Consider the following 16,260-nt stretch of genomic DNA (forward strand, 5'->3'; position numbering starts at 1 on the left):
CAGCGGAGTAATTTTTTGACAGATGCTGCACTCAAAAAACGAAGAGTACAGGATCTGTCAAAAAATCAGCCCGCTGTCAGCAAAACCACGTCTAAACTGCAGTTTCAGTTTTGAAATGGCGCTAGTTCGAAACAGCGCCAGAACTCGATTATGCAAATGAAGCATGGGATATTTAAATCCCTGCTTCATTTGCACTTTCAAAACATCTAATTTACATCCCTTTGGTGACAGAGGGGTGTAGTTTAGACGTAGCCACATACAGATCTTTGGAACCTCACGTTAGGCTTTCACCAGCCAACCCTGCTGTCTCTCAGGGTACGTCTACACAGCAGCATTATTTCGGAATAACATCAGTTATTCCATAATAATGTATTGTGCGTCTACATAGCAAGCCCATTATTTTGAAATACATTTGAAATGACGGGTTTCTCACTCCGACTTCGGTAAACCTCATTGGATGAGGAGTAAGGGAAGTCGGAGGAAGATGCTCTATTTCGCAATACGTGCTGCGTAGACGTACCCAAATTTGAAATAAGCTATATTGACTTAAGCGACGCAATTAGTGTTGCTCAAGTTGCGTAGGTCATTTAGAGTTTAGCCTTGTTGTGTAGATGTGCCCTCAGGGCCCGTGGGGGAGCAGAACAAGGAGTAACATACTTCCTGTCTCAGAGAAGAGTTAGAGAGGATGCACTTCAGTTGTCCACCCACCCACCTGAGAGCCATAGTAGCCACTCTCTGCTTCAGATCCCCTGGGTGCTCTTAAGGCAAGTGTGGGCAATAATTTTTGATGGGGGGCCACTCCAAGAATTTGGAAAGAGGTTGAGGGCTGCCCTCTTACATGATATTAATGGAGGCGGTGCGGGTTCTGGGATGGAGGTTGGGTGCAGAAGGGAGCTTGGAGTTTAGGTGAAGGAGGCAGTTGTGACCTAGGGCACTGGACTGGGGTGCAGGGGGTTGAAATGTGACCTAGGGCAGTGAATTGGGGTACAGGAGGGGCTGCAGAGATTCAGGTTGTGAGCTAGGGCAGAGGGGGACTGTGATCTGGTATAGGGGATTGAGGTGCTGGATCTAGGAGGGGCTATGGGTACAGGAAGGGGGCAGAAGATTTGGGTATGTGGAGTAGGGGGCAGGAGTGGGGGGCAGAGGATTGGGGAAGGGAGGGACTGGGGTGCCAGAAGTAGGATCTTCCAGGAGACTTACCAGCCAGCAGCGGTTCCTGAATCAGCCTCCCTGCCTGCCCTGCCCCCGCAAAGGCTGCAGCCGTGTGCTCTGGAGCTCCTTGTGTTTTATGGCTGCCTGTTATTAGAGACCAGCACCCTCTCCTCGCCATGAGTCTTTGGCATGACCTACAGGAGAAGACCTAATGGAGATTCCCTAATGTTAGCAAGAGCCTGCAGTGAAAGGCTTTGTGCTCAGGTTTCCACCCGACAGAGCACATGTTAGGAGTGGTCCCTGCAGGAGTGCCAAGCTAATGTGATACGGGCTCGAAGCCAGGCAGGAAGCACTGGAGAAAGCTGCTAGCTTGGCATTTGTAATGAGTCTTGGTATTGTAGCAATTCAGGCCAGTGAAACAGTCAATTCAGGATTTACCGATGTGGAGTTCTGACAGGTCTCCTGCTCCGTCAGTGATGATAAACATTTAGCGGCGTGCGTTTTCATATGCTCCCTCAGTATACCATGCCAGCGCTGCGCAGAGAGCTAGTATCATAGACTTTACAAGAGCCCTCAAAGACCACAGACTCAAATAAAATACAAAGGCACCTGCGTCAGGGTTATTATTGAATGAAGTACATTCATAGGTGTCGGTAGCCAGATGGCCTGCGAGCCCCTACAAATTTGTACCCGGAACAATGGACCCGGCTCAATCAATAATATGAATTTCACTATCACCCCTTAGGCCGGCCAAAATATTAAGTTAAGGTGCTCTAATATTTATAGATAAAAATAAACACTCTATGATACATACCGTACGTATCATCCTATGCACTGATGACACGGTTGGTGCTTCCCCTTGTACTTTTCTCCAAAGCATTCACTGCCCACTGTTATGCTTTCACTCTTGTTTTCAACTATTTTATCACGTACTCAGCTGGGTGTCCCTGTACTGCCCTGATGGCGCGTAGTTACATACTTCATGTGCTTTTATCAGTGCTAGCAGTTCTAGCGCCAAGAGACACTAACTTAAAGGCAAACATTTGCTTTTAACACAGCCTGTCTATTCCTCATAGTATAACCTTTGCTTACTTTAGTTCATGTATCCAAAGGAAATTTTGCTTACCAGGCCCACGCGTTCTTTCTCCTACAGGCAGGGCTCGACAATTTAGGTAATCTACTTGCCCCGGGTGAGTAGAGTATAGTCCGGCACGGCACCACAGCACGATCAGCACATGCACAGCGTGCTGAACCACGCGGATGGTGAGTTCTGCCTGCAGGTATATTTAATCAAGGCTTCCACCTCAGGAGTCTAGCTGGTCCAAGAAGCCATCGTTGGGTAGCACGTTAGCTCTCTCCCCCCTGCGCTAATGAAGGGGGGTCTGTGGCAACAGATAACGGGACACGCCATGGGAACAGTCCGCACTGAGTAGGACACATTTCTGTTGTGTGATAGTGTCATGAGCTGAGGATCCCTAGGATGGGAATTATAGAAGATGAGATCTTCCTACATATAAATGAGACCAATTATTCACCCCTCGTGTTTCTGAGGGTGTGTCTAAACTACATGGCTCCATCGATGGAGCCATGTAGATTAGGCTGATCGGCAGAGGGCAATGAAGCCACGATTTAAATAATCGTGGCTTCATTTAAATTTAAATGGCTGCCGCGCTGAGCCGACAAACAGCTGATCAGCTGTTTGTCGGCTCAGCACGCTAGTCTGGACGCTCCCGCGCCAACCTGAAAGCCCTTTATCGACCTCCCCGTTATGCCTTGTAGGATGAGGTTTACCAGGGAGGTCGATAAAGGGCTTTCATGTCGGCAGGGGAGTGTCCAGACTGCCCCGATCTGCCAACAAACAGCTGATCGGCAGAGCGGGGCAGCCATTTAAATTTAAATGAAGCCGCGATTATTTAAATCGCGGCTTCATTTCCCTTTGCCGAACAAACAAATCTACATGGCTCCGTTGACGGAGCCATGTAGTTTAGACGTACCTTGAATGGGCTTGCAAACAAGCATTTGGCCCATTAAGAGGACCACCTTGTGGAATGAGTCCTCAGAGGCCTACTTACCTCAGGTGAGCCTGACAGAAAGCTCTCTCATCTCAGCCTCCCTCCCCGCCCCCACAGCATGCAGCAATCCCCTCCCCAAAAAATATCCCCCCACAGCATCATGCTTTCAGCTCTCATGCTCTCAGGCAAAGCTGTGTGAAGGGCAACTTTCACTGGACGGCCGATGTGAGGAGCAACTTAAATCTCTTTCATAGAATCATAGAACACTAGAACTGGAAGGGACCTCGAGAGGTCATTGAGTCCAGTCCCCTGCCCTCACAACAGTACCAAGCATCGTCTAGATCATCTCTGACAGATATCAGTCTAACCTCCTCTTAAACATCTCTTAAACAGATCTTCCATTGAGGCCTAATTAGCACAGAGTAGAGCGGAAGAATGGCTTTACGTGTCTTGCTCCTGTGTTTAAGCTCTGTTTGAGTATTGAGTTCTGGGCACCACATTTCAAGAAAGATGTGGAGAAACTGGAGAAGGTCCAGAGAAGAGAAACAAGAATGATTAAAGGTCTAGAGAACATGAGCTATGAGGGAAGACTGAAAGAATTGGGCTTGTTTAGTTTGGAAGGGAGAAGACTGAGAGATGAGAGCCGTTTTCAAATATCTAAAAGAGTGTCACAAGGAGGAGGGAGAAAAATTGTTCTCCTTGGCCTCTGAGGATAGGACAAGAAGCAATGGGCTTAAACTGCAGCAAGGGAGGTTTAGGTTGGCCATTAGGAAAATTTTCTTCACTGTCAGGATGGTGAAACACTGGAATAAATTGCCTAGGGAGGTTGTGGAACCTCCATCTGTGGAGATATTTAAGAGCAGTTTAGATAGACATCTATCAGGGATGGTCTAGACAGTATTTGGTCCTGCCGTGAGGGCAGGGGACTGGACTCGATGACCTCTTGACGTCCCTTCCAGTTCTAGTGTTCTAGGATTCTATGATCTCCAGCGATGGCGATTCCACAACCTCCCTAGGCAATTTATCCCAGTGTGTCACACCCTGACAGTTTTCTTGCTTTGTATTTTGCTTCTCTCCCTGATTTTCACTCATTGCTTTGTCCTCGCATCTCGCACCAGCCTACAGCTCATGCCGAGTGCATGTGCCGCTTCTTGGGAACCCTCTGCCCAGGTCGCATGATATGATTGAGGGGGTTGCCAGGGTGCGCCTGGGATAGTTCTCCACCCTTCCCTCCACACCTTTCTTTCTCTGCTCTGCAAGCAATTGGTTTAGGAGCCCCTCAGCCCAGATGACATATTCCAGGGCCGTGTTTTGTGCATCTGCTGCTGCCACTTTCGCAGGCCGATCCAGCTGACTGCGTCAGAAGAATTTCAATTTCCCACTGCCCAGTGGGACGCAAATGTGTCCTCCGGGCTTGCTGAGTGCTAGGCAGGTGTACAAGGAGAGGTGCTGCCTGCAGCAGGATCACTGTTATCAGTCAACATCCAGGGGGCTGGTGAACGGAAGGTGCCCTTTGTTCGGATTGGGGGGGCGGGGATAAGGGTAGTGGAAAACCTTTACCCAAGTCAAACTGCCATTAACTTCAACCCTGATCTCGCAAGATCCAGTCCAGAGTTGCAACTACAAGAAAATGCTGCCTCTCATGGAATTCTAGGGTTGGACGAGACCTCAGGAGTCATCGAGTCCAGCCCCGGCCCAAATCAGGACCAAACCCAACTCAATCAACCCAGCCAGGGCTTGGCCAAGCTGGGACGTAAACACCTCTAGGGATGGAGAGTCCACCCCACCCTAGGGAACCCATTCCAGTGCTTCCCCACCCTCCTCGGGAAATGTTTTTTCCTAATGTCCAACCTAGACCTCCCTCTCTTAAGGCAGAGAGCGAGCGAGTTTTACCAAAGTCCTGAGCTTGTGACGTCCTCCAGCTCCCCTTCGCTGGGTGACCCACAAAAACTGGGCCGGAGCAGCACCTCTCAGTGTCCAGTGTCCATCTGGTCACTAATGGCATTGAGGCCTCGAGCTCGGTCATGAAGGGCCCAGGCTCCGCCCTCCCCACGGTCCGTGTGGGTCACCTAAGGACTCCCGGATTAGCTGGGTCGACGCCGAGGAAGTGAGTCACGCAGGGCTGGTGCTAAGGAGGGTCGTGTTTACTTTCTCTTTCCTCTCAGTTCCAGCATCTGTGGTTCCCTCACTTGTCGGGTGCTTCTGCCACTCCCTGCTGGTATTTCTGGCCCACCGATGTATTCACCCAGCTCCTGTCACATCCCAGCACCTCAACCTCTGACACCTTTATTCCTCCACCTGTCCCTGCAGGAAACTCGTTGCTATGGCAATGAAACTCAGGTCACACAAGAGAAGAGATGCCGGGAGTTGTAACCAGGTTCTCTGACTAGCCGCCCGACCGCTCGGCCACCCCCATCACTTACTGCTGCCTGCTGGGTCTATCTGGCAGGGCCCGTCCCTTACAATGTGTTTTCCCAGCACCTGGCATGATCCTGACCAGGGATCTGAGGTGAAACCTCAATCCAGATCCACAGTAAAAGGCAGGGAGAGGCAGGGCCGACTTATCTTTAGGCACAGAGCCTAGGGCCCACGGTACTTTTAGGGGGCCCATGAAAACGTTTTAATTTCTTTTAAAATCAGAAGAAAAGAATGAACGTTTAGGGTCGAAGACAATGTTCTCATTGTTTTCTCACGGCAGAAAAAAAAATGAAACTTTTAGGGCCCACGAAAATCTATGACATGTTGCCTAAAACAGAAACAAATAAAATGTTGACGCATTTAACGTTGTAGCAAACATCATTTTTAATATTTTTTTTTATGGAGGAAGGGGCCCACGAAGGCAAAGGGCCTAGGGCCCACAAAAGTCATCCTGTGGCCCTGGGGAGAGGACTCCCTACCACTGGCGATACTGAAGAGCAGGTGAGACAGACACCTGTCAGGGATGGTCTAGACGGTGTTTAGTCCGGCCGTGAGGGAAGGGGCTGGACCTGATGACCTCTCATGGTCCCTTCCAGTCCTACAATGCCTATGAATGGGGCAAGCAATAGGAACGTGAAGGGCAAAGGAGCAGAAGAAGAGAAGGGAACATGCGAAAGCAAGAGACAAAGGAGGAGGAGGAAAGTGGAGGGGATGTAATAAAGATGCCCTGAAGGCCTGTCAGGATTTCACGATTGCTATCCCGCAGAAGGGGCCTAGGAAAGGACAGTGGCCCATGGCGGTACAAAGCAGAAGGCGAGAGGAAAGAGAAGGGCTTGAGAAAAGGAGGGACCGAGAAAGACGGAGAATTTTAAGCAGGCAGGAGCTAAAAATAACCGCAAATAAATAAAGCTGGGAAAAAACGACTTTGATTTTCCCGACTTTGATTTTCTCCAGCATTCGAAGGCGAGCGCAAGGCTTTAATTTGCCTCCTTCCCGTGGCCTGATTCATTCAGCTCCGGGACGCTACCTGGCTGGCTAACCTACAGTATCAATTTATATGCTAATGGTCTTCGTTTGTAAATCAAGGCAGCCCTGGCCAAGGCCTCCTTTCCACGCCCCCTCCCTCACAAAAAACATTCCCTCCGCGCCAAAGGATGCTCAGCTCTGAATACAGGGCCGGGAAGAGCAGACACCGAGACAGAGAACAGCCTCCCCTCTGAAATTGGATCCTTGATGGCGCCCATCCCTGCAAGTTAAGCCCCTCACCTGCTTGAGAGGAGCCTCGTAATTATAGTTAGCCAAGCTCAGGAAGGAATACAAATCCACCCCGGATACTAGCTCTCCCTCACTGTCGTCTGTGCGCCTGGGGTAGAGGCACTGCTCCCGTTGGTTTCTAGGTCACGGGCTCCCGGCCGGGGCAGGATGGGACGACAGTTACCAGTCAGTGGCTTCTCTAGGCCGCGTCGGTTGCTACCCGTCCAGTGGCAGGTAAACAGGTACCCCGTCCGCTGGGGCACCCAATGGCCGTTCGATAGAACAGTAGCGCTCTGTCATGGGGACAGACGTTCAGGGGAACATGGCAGCTCCCTGCATGTGGCGTTCAAAGCCAGTACATGTTGAGGTACGACACGGCGTCACCCGGATACCGGCGCCTCAGAACCGCAAGGACTCGACGTGAAATCCCATTTACTTAGCAGCAAGCGAGAGAAAGACAAAGCAACCACCGCCACTTAGCTCCAAACTGTGGCCTTTGCCTTCACCACCGGACTTCCTCAGTGCCAGCCCTGTTAGGTTGTAGCTTTAAGGGGGTTCCCAGCCTGCCCTGATTTTAACGGGATAAGAGCAGAAGGACGATCACACTGGGTCAGACCAAAGGTCCAGCTAGCCCAGTGCCCCACTTCTGACAGTGGCCCATGCCAGGTGCCCCAGACAGAGTGAACAGAACAGGGAATCATCAAGTGATCCCTCTCCTGTCACCCATTTCCAGATAAACAGAGGCTAGGGATACCATTCCTACCCATCCTGGCTGATAAGTATTGATGGACCTATCCTCCATGAATATATATAGTTCTTTTTTGAACCCTGCTAAAGCCCTGGTCTTCACAACATCCTCTGGCAAGGAGTTCCACAGGTTAACTGTGCATTGCATGAAGAAAAACTTCCTTTATTTTGTTTTAAACCTGCTACTTATTAGTGGGGTGTTTCTCAATGACCAATCCATGGATTGGCACCAGTCCCTGACATCTCCCAGGAAAGCAGCAAGCCTGAGACATGCGGGGCTAGGGAACTAGCCAGGGAGTGTGGTGACCGGTGACTTTTCCTGGCTCTGCTCTAGTGCGGGCCCTCCTGGCACTCCTGCCCCCACCCTCCACAGCCCATCTTGTGCCTTTTTCTCTTGGGTTCTGTTATTCTCACGCCAACTCATCGGAAGACGTGGCTCTTCCCCACACAAGCGCATTCTCCTATAGAGTTGTATCTCTATGGTTCCCCAGGGCCGCTCATTTTTAAAGTTACAGACGCACACGGCTCCCCCTCTGAGACTTTTCTGATCATACATCCCCTGAGGAAGAGGCTGCTTTGTGTGGCGTGCACCCCGCCAGCTCCCAGCCCGAGGGAGCGCTGATGTCGGCCTGGGCCTCTGGGCCCCTTCACGAGGCGACACCGCCTCCGTGACCGGCACACAACTGCCCGTGACATTTGCACGGTGGCCAAGGGCTGATCAAAGCCGCTGCACTCGAACGAGCCATACGGCCCAGCTGCTGGGACCGCCCATCCCCAGGGCCAAACCGCGGCCTACAAGACATCGATTTGCCTTGTAATCGACCGAGTCCCGCTGCCTCGCACGTCGCTTTTCTACCTCCCTCGCTGCCTGCAGCCACCGCCCCTCTCACGGCCTCCCAGCCCGGCACAGGCAAAGCTCTCCCCTCCTTTGCATGGCCAGGGCGGGCCCTTGTTCCCTCGCCACAGAGCTGGCTGGGTTTAGGGCAGGGCTGTGGCTACCTGGCAATTCCCATGGCTTTGAAGCTGGCCTTTCGGCACTGAGTCAGCCACCTAGGGTGGCCCCGCCCTGGCCCCGCCTCCTTCCCACCCCTTCTCAGAGGCCCCGCCCCTGCTCCCTCCATCCTCCCGCCCTCCCGCATCCTTCCCTCACTTTCACCAGGCCGGGCAAGAGGGTTGGGGTGCAGGCTCTGGTCTTGGGCTAAGGGAGTTGGAGCATGAAGGGGGGATGCTGAGCAAAGCCTGGGAAAGAGGGTTGGGGTGCAGGAGGGGGGTTCTGGGCAGGGCTATGTAAGGGAGTTTGGGTCCAGGGGGCTTGGGCTGGGGCAGGGGGCGTGGGGTGCAGGAGGGGGTTCATGACTGGGGTAGGGTTTCGGGATGCGGACTCTGACTGGACACTGCTTACCTCAGATGGCTCACCCCTTCTCTGGTCAGCAAACTCCTTCCCAAGTCCTGTTGAGCCCCCGCTCTGCTCTGTGGCGATAGGATACAGGTGGGAAGGGGGGCAGCTTGCCATCAGCACCATCCTCTCCCTCCCCTGCCTTGCCCAGAAAGCAGGAGGTTCCCGGGAGGGGAGAGGCAACTTCAAAGGCAGAGGGCAGGAGATGCACAGCAGTGGGGGGGATGGGCAGATGAAGCCCTGGCACTTGATAACCACTTGGCCAAACCAGTCAGGATCCCCTGTCAGAGGCTCCAAGATCTACCGGGAGCTCCCGATCGATGGCGAGTGACCACGGACCTATGCTTTGGGCTGGGTGGGAGAATTCCAGCGCATTGCAGGGAGTGGTGGGTTCGGGTCTAGGCCCCCCGACCTGCCTGTGCCAGGGATCTCGAAGCCCCTGCAGGCCTGACCGACAGTCACACCCCTGCCCCCACATCCTGCCCTCCCCCCCACTCTGTGCCCCAAATCCATCCCTGCCCCCACTGTGTCCCTACAGCCAGCCCCAGCCTCCTCCGCCGTGCTCCTTACTGACCCCTGCTGGCTCCAGGGCTCCTAGCATGCAGAGGAGGCACCTTGGATTCCAGCAGGAGGGCCTCGCCATCAGGGCAGGGCCGTGCTCCTCTCCGTGTGCAGAGGTTCCTGGTGCACGGGGGTGCCACCTAAAGAGAACACTGGTTGTGTGCTTCTGGCCTAGCCTCCCGCCTGGGACATTACGGAGGGGCGGCTGGGCCCAGTTCCCATGGCATTAGGACTCGTGGCTGTGTCAGATGCCCACACCAGCCTGGATTTCAGGTGCTGGAGCGCGTCCCAGGACAAAGCCAGCAGCACTGTGCCCCTGGCACCCTGCGTCTCAGCCGTTCCTCCATCCGTACCTGATTCTGGGGTGTCACTGTGGTGAACCCCAAGCAAAGGGAGGTGTTGCCCTCTGGTCTGGAGTTAGTTACCCAGCTATCTTCGAAGCTGGAGCCTTAGGCATTTCTTATTGGCTCATTTAGACAGCTGCCTGCTCAGCATGCCAGCTTCCGTCATTCTTGGGCTGCTGGCTTTCCCCATGCAGCGTAGCGGGAGCCTAGCTCACGCCAGGCAGCAGGACTCCTTAAGTCAGGCACTCAACCGCATGACCTAAGTCCCCTTTGAGGTCACCACAGCAACATGGTGGAAAAGCTAAGAACAGAATCCAGATCTTCTGGGTCTCTGACCAGTGCCGTCGCCGTAATGTCATCCTTCCCCAAAGGGATCTGGTTTCTTACCGGTGGAACCTCTCTAGTCCAGAATGCTCTGGTCCGGAAACATTCCATGGTCCGGGATGATTTTAGGTTTGCCGGATGCCCACTTATCATGGGTGTGGCCACGTTTCCCACGGTTCCATAAAGTTTGTTGACAGCCGCCCTCCTGGCTCTCAGTGTTCTGTGCTGTGATTTAATTTGCCCCTACGTGACGTTTAACAGCCCAGTAAGCAGTGGCAGTGCTGGATGGTAATGCTGCTAGACACTATTAACCTCCCGTGGTCCAGACAATTCTCTTGTTCAGAACCAGTCAAGGGTGCCAGACTAGACAGGTTCCAGCTGTACCATGGTCAAACAAGAACCCCAGTACTTGCTCTGTCTCCCCACCAGCTATGTGAATGATCTCTGTACTCACAACCCAGCTCACATGATTTGTGAACTGCTGGCAAGCTACTGGGTATTACCAGCCGGCTCTTGCCCCTGCCCTGGAATGTAAATTTCAAACTCAGTGGAGGGGCCTAACTTCATACTTGCTAAGTGCCTGATTCTGCTCCCCCTCCCAAGAAAACAAAACCCAGGGAGACAGCCTTTGGTGTGGCAGGTGACAACTGCGTTCTCTAAGAACCATTTTTTTCTTCTGTCTGTTCAGTTCTCTCGGACCATCCTGCGGCAATTCTAGTCATTGGGATTTGGGTGTTTTTTTCACAATCATTGATGTACGACGCCCCCTCGATCTCTTTTGGTGGAGAAATCCACATACCAATGTCTTCCCATCTGTGGAAGAGGAAAAACACTTTAGCCGTGTGGCATGAACAAAACCGGCAGTGCAATCAATTGATTGCTGAGGCCTAGTTAACAGGAATGCGTCTTCCACTGCAGAACTGATTTCTGTTAGTGGTGACTTCCATGGAGGTTCATATGCCACGCTTAACTCTGCACAGTCCAGCTGTTTTTAAAGTCAGGGCTCGAATGAGCTTGGAAAATGAACTTGTTAGATTTATATGTTCCAGCAGTTCTAGGACCTGGGGGCTAGACCAAAGGTGGGCAATAATTTTTGATGGGGGGGGGGGCACAGCAAGATTTTGGTAAATGGCCAAGGACTGCACTTTTTTATGGAGGGGGCGTGGGGTTTGGGTGCAGAAGGGAGCTTGGGGTAAGGGATTGGGGTGCAGGAGATGGAGTGAGGTCTGAGAGGGAGTTTGGGTGAAGGAGGGGGTTGTGATCTGGGGCAGGGGATTGGGGTGCAGGGTCCAGGAGGGCGTGTGGCATGGGGGAAGGGTATAGGAGATGGTGCAGGGTCTGGGAAGGAGTTGTGACCAGGGGGAACACAGAAAGAAGGTGCAGAGAATTTGGGTGGTGAGCTGAGGCAGGGAAATGGGGGAGAGAGGGGCTGGGGTTTTTCCGTTAAAAGCATTTGCAGAAAAGAGTGTCTAGATTGGCACGGAAAAGCGGAAAAGCGTCCATGCCAAACTAGACGCGGTTTTGCGCAAGAAAGCCCCGATCGCCATTTTCGCCATCGGGGCTTTTTTGCGCAAACCAGTTTTTAGCTGTCTACACTGGCCCGCGTGTGCAAATACATGTGCGCAAGAGGGCTTTTTCCCAAACGGGAGCAGCATAGTATTTGCGCAAGAACCCTGACAATCTTACGTTAGATCGTCAGTGTTCTTGCGCAAATTCAAGCGGCCAGTGTAGACAGCTGGCAAGTTTTTCCGCAAAAGCAAAAACTTGCCAGTCTAGATGCAGCCCCAGGCTGCGTCTAGACTGGCATGATTTTGCACAAAATCTTGCTGCCTGTCTACACTGGCCACAAGTATTTGCACAAGAACACTGACTTTGTAATATACAAAATCAGTGGTTCTTGTGCAAAATACTCTGACGCTCTCGCTCAGGGACAAGCCCTTTTACGCAAGTATTCTTGCACAAGAGGGCCAGTGTAGACAGCCACGTTAATTTCTTGCACAAGAAAGCCCGATGGCTAAAATGGCCATCGGAGCTTTCTTGCGCAAGAGAGCGTCTACACTGGCACGGATGCTTTTGTGCAAAAGCAAATCTTTTGTGCAAAGGCACATGCCAGTATAGATGCTCTCTTGCGCAAATACGTTTAACGGAAAAACTTTTCCGTTAAAAGTATTTGCGCAAAATCATGCCAGTCTAGACGCAGCCCCAGTATTTAACCACCCCGACAGTTAGGAAGTTTTCCCTAATGTCCAACCTAAACCTCCCTTGCTGCAGTTTAAGCCCATTGCTTCTTGTCCTATCCTCAGAGGCCAAGGAGAACAATTTTTCTCTCTCCTCCTTGTGACACCCTTTTAGATACCTGAGATCTGGTATCATGTCCTCCTTCAGTCTTCGCCTTTCCAAACTAAACAAGCCCAATTCTTTCAGTCTTCCTTCATAGCTCATGTTCTCTAGACATTTCATCATTTTTGTTGCTCTTCTCTGGACTCTCTCCAACTTCTCCACAGCTCTCCTGAAATGTGGTGCCCAGAACTGGACACAATACTCCAGTCGAGGCCTAACCAGCACAGAGTAGAGCGGAAGAATGACTTCTCGTGTCTTGCTCACAACACTCCTGTCAATGCCTCCCAGAATCATGTTTGCTTTTTTGCAACAGTGTCCCATGGTTGACTCCTATTTAGATTGTGGCCCACTATGACCCCTAGATCCTCTCTCCTACTCTGTCCTTCACCTATGATGAAATTTTAGGTACATCCTTTTGTAGGGCCTTAACTTTCCCATGAGTAAAATGGGATTTGATACAAGGTGCTTTGAAGTCTGTTGATGAAATGCATGCTGTCATTAAGCATTCGCATGGCTGAAGACATATACTTGGGGTCAAAAATACTCAACACTGCTGCATTTCTCTGCTACTGCTTTTTTCCATGACAAGAACCCAGTTTTACTGAGCTCCGAATGCTGAAGATCTCTGACATGCTGATGACCGGCTTTGTCCTTCTGTTCATCATTTGCAGTTGAAACTAACAAAGTTTCCTGCTTATATCACAAGAGACATTTTTAATTCCTTTTATTCCAAGTGGGGCCAATAGGTCTTCTCTAGTCCAGAGATGAAAGACTCCCCAGAGTTTCCTTTCCAACCAGATGCCATGCTGTTGTTTGGTCATTCATGAGTCCAGTAGTTGGGATTGGTCCTGCCTAGAGCAGGGGGCTGGACTTGATGACCTTCTGAGGTCTCTTCCAGCTCTGTGGTTCTATGAGTCTATGACAATGATGAAAGTCAGTGCAAAGATGCTTTGGCTTAACTGGGTGTCACCTGGAGGATACTCCTCTTTCTGAGTTCATCTTAACTTTAGGAAGACACCTTCAGGTTTAAGGTGCTTTCTGAAGTACGTGTTAGTCTAAAATGTGCGTGCACATGCGTGCATGCCTGTGTTCCTTACCCCACGTTTCAGTGCGTGTTTCACAAGTGATGGGATCTTTCTGTGATTGGCTGGTGAGCATGATAAAACTCCCACAGATGGAACATGACCCTTCTGCCCCTCCTTCTTTTGGGGAGAAAAGGGGCAGTGAGAGACACTCCCAGGCTCCTCCATTCAAAAATAACTGTAATCGAAACTCTCCCCGCTTCTGTTATAAAGCAGATTGTGTAGGAGAGCTCACAGAAGAAAAAAACGCACAGGAACGTAAAATCCCTCGTCCAAGCGCACAAGTGAGGCTGAACTGTGTACATTATGGCTTCTTCTGGTCCATTCAGTACGTACATTTCCCTTGTCCCTTCCTCACCTAACCTGACACATACCAAGCTTCAGCGTACATGCCTGATTTACACGTCAGGGACACTAAGGTGGAGAGGCCGAGGTAGAGAAATCTCTAGCATTTTGTTCTCATCATGGTTAACCTTGCCATCAGCCTAGGGTTTAATGCAAGCTAGTAAACTGATCCTCTAATGATCCCTGTTCAGACTCTTGGCTGGCTCTTGGCTGGCTCTTGGCTGGCTCTTGGCTGGCTCTTTCCAAGAACCCGGCATCCCTCGCTTCATTCTTAACCACCATCCAAACCATAATTGAACCAGACAGAGTACTTCTGCCCCTGAAGCATCCGCAACTCAATAGACAAGTCTGATCTTCGTGATGGCTACATCTGAGGCTATGACCCGCCCCTGGAGGAAGCCTGAGTATTTTTGCTTCAAGTGGGTTGGTGACGTTATCTCCTTCCTTAATTTGAGCTTTCATAGTTGGGTTACAACATGGCAACTACATTCCTTCCCGCCATGTTTGCTTGGTGCTGTCCCTATAGCAACCAGGCAGACTGCAGCTCAGGGCTAGGGCAGCGACGGTACGAAAGGGATGAGCCCTAACCCTTCCCCTCAGGGTACGTCTAAACTACACCCCTCTGTCGGCAGAGGGGTGTAAATTAAACACATCAATGGTGTAAATGAAGCTGGGATTTAAATATCCTGCGATTCATTTGCATAATGGCGGACGCCGTTTTTTTTTTTTTTTAAACGGGGCATTTCTGTCCTCAAAAAATGAGGAGTACAGGATGTTTCGACACAGGGCATTTCTGTCAAAAATGCCCCGTCTAAACTGCCAGGTTTTTTTTAAAAGCTCTGTTTCGAAAAAAGTGGCGGCTGCCATTATGCAAATGAAGCACAGGATATTTAAATCTCAGCTTCATTTGTACTTTTGATGTGTCTAATTTACATCCCTCTGCCGACAGTGGAGTGTAGTTTATATGTACAGAGTGCCACAATCTTTAAATTTGGACAATCTCACACTTGGGCCACCTTTGGACAATCATCCTGGCACTCTTCCAACAATCTGCCAATAACTACGCCATTTGAATACAGATGTCACCAATGTCTAGTATCATTGTTCCTCATGCCAACCACAGCTGGGCTGGAGTCGAGTGTTCAGAGGACAGCTGAAGGGTGGAGGTGATATGACCTTAGGTCACAAAGACCTTTGAAGGGACTACATGCTTTTTGAAGATGATAGGATGAGGTGCAATGGCTGGAAGTTAAGGAAGGAGAAGTTCAAACTGAACGCTAGGACAACTATCTCAATGCTAATACAGGTTGAACCTCGCTAGTCTGGTTCTCTGTGGTCTGGCAACATCCAAGGTCCGGCATGATTTTAGTTAGCCGAATGTCCACTTATCATGGGTGTAGCCAAATTTCCTGCAGTCCCATAAAGTTTGTTTACAGCCTCCAATCCTGGCTCTCAGTGTTCTGTGCTCTTGTTTAGTTCTAATTTACCCCTAAATGTCTTCTAAGGCTGTGTCTACACTGCGGCGCTATTTCGGGATACCGCTGGTATCCCGAAATAGCTATTCCATGGGTTTGAGTGTGCCTATTATTTCAAAATATAACAGGCTGACCATGCCAATGTCCCTGTAAACCTCATTCCAGGAGTAAGGGACATTTCGGAATAGCGATTTATGTAAAAATTAGTGCGGTGTAGACATTTGAAATAAGCTACTTCAAAATAACATCGAAATAAGACACGCAATTTGCGTAGCTCAGTGTAGACACACCCTAAGAGCCAACTAGGCAGTGGAAGTGTTGGTGATGCTGCTAGACCATTTTGGCCTCCTCTGGTCTGGTAAATTCTCTGGTTTGACACCAATCAGGTCCCGAGGGTGCCAGACTAGAGAGGTTCAGCCTATAGATACTGGACAGTAGCTTTGATTCCCAGGAAAAATGGTTGATGCAACATATGTCAAGATAGGAAGAAACCAGAAGTGGGAGAACATGTGACATTATCCTACAGAGAGCCGGTCCTAGAGGAGATTTAACTGCTTGAGCACAGCAAACTCTGTGGCCCTTAAAGTCTATAGGGGTATGTCTACACTACCACCCTAGTTCGAACTAGGGTGGTTAATGTAGTCATACGAACTTGCAAATGAAGCCTGGGATTTGAATTTCCCGGGCTTCATTTGCATGTTGCCGGGTGCCACCATTTTTAAATGTCCGCTAGTGCGGACTCCGTGCCCGCGGCTACACGCGGCACGAACTAGATAGTTCGGACTAGAATTCCTTTTCCGAACTATTGTT

Source organism: Pelodiscus sinensis, chromosome 2 (assembly GCF_052426305.1).
Source record: "Pelodiscus sinensis isolate ZL-2025 chromosome 2, ASM5242630v1, whole genome shotgun sequence".
Lineage (NCBI taxonomy): Eukaryota > Metazoa > Chordata > Testudines > Trionychidae > Pelodiscus > Pelodiscus sinensis.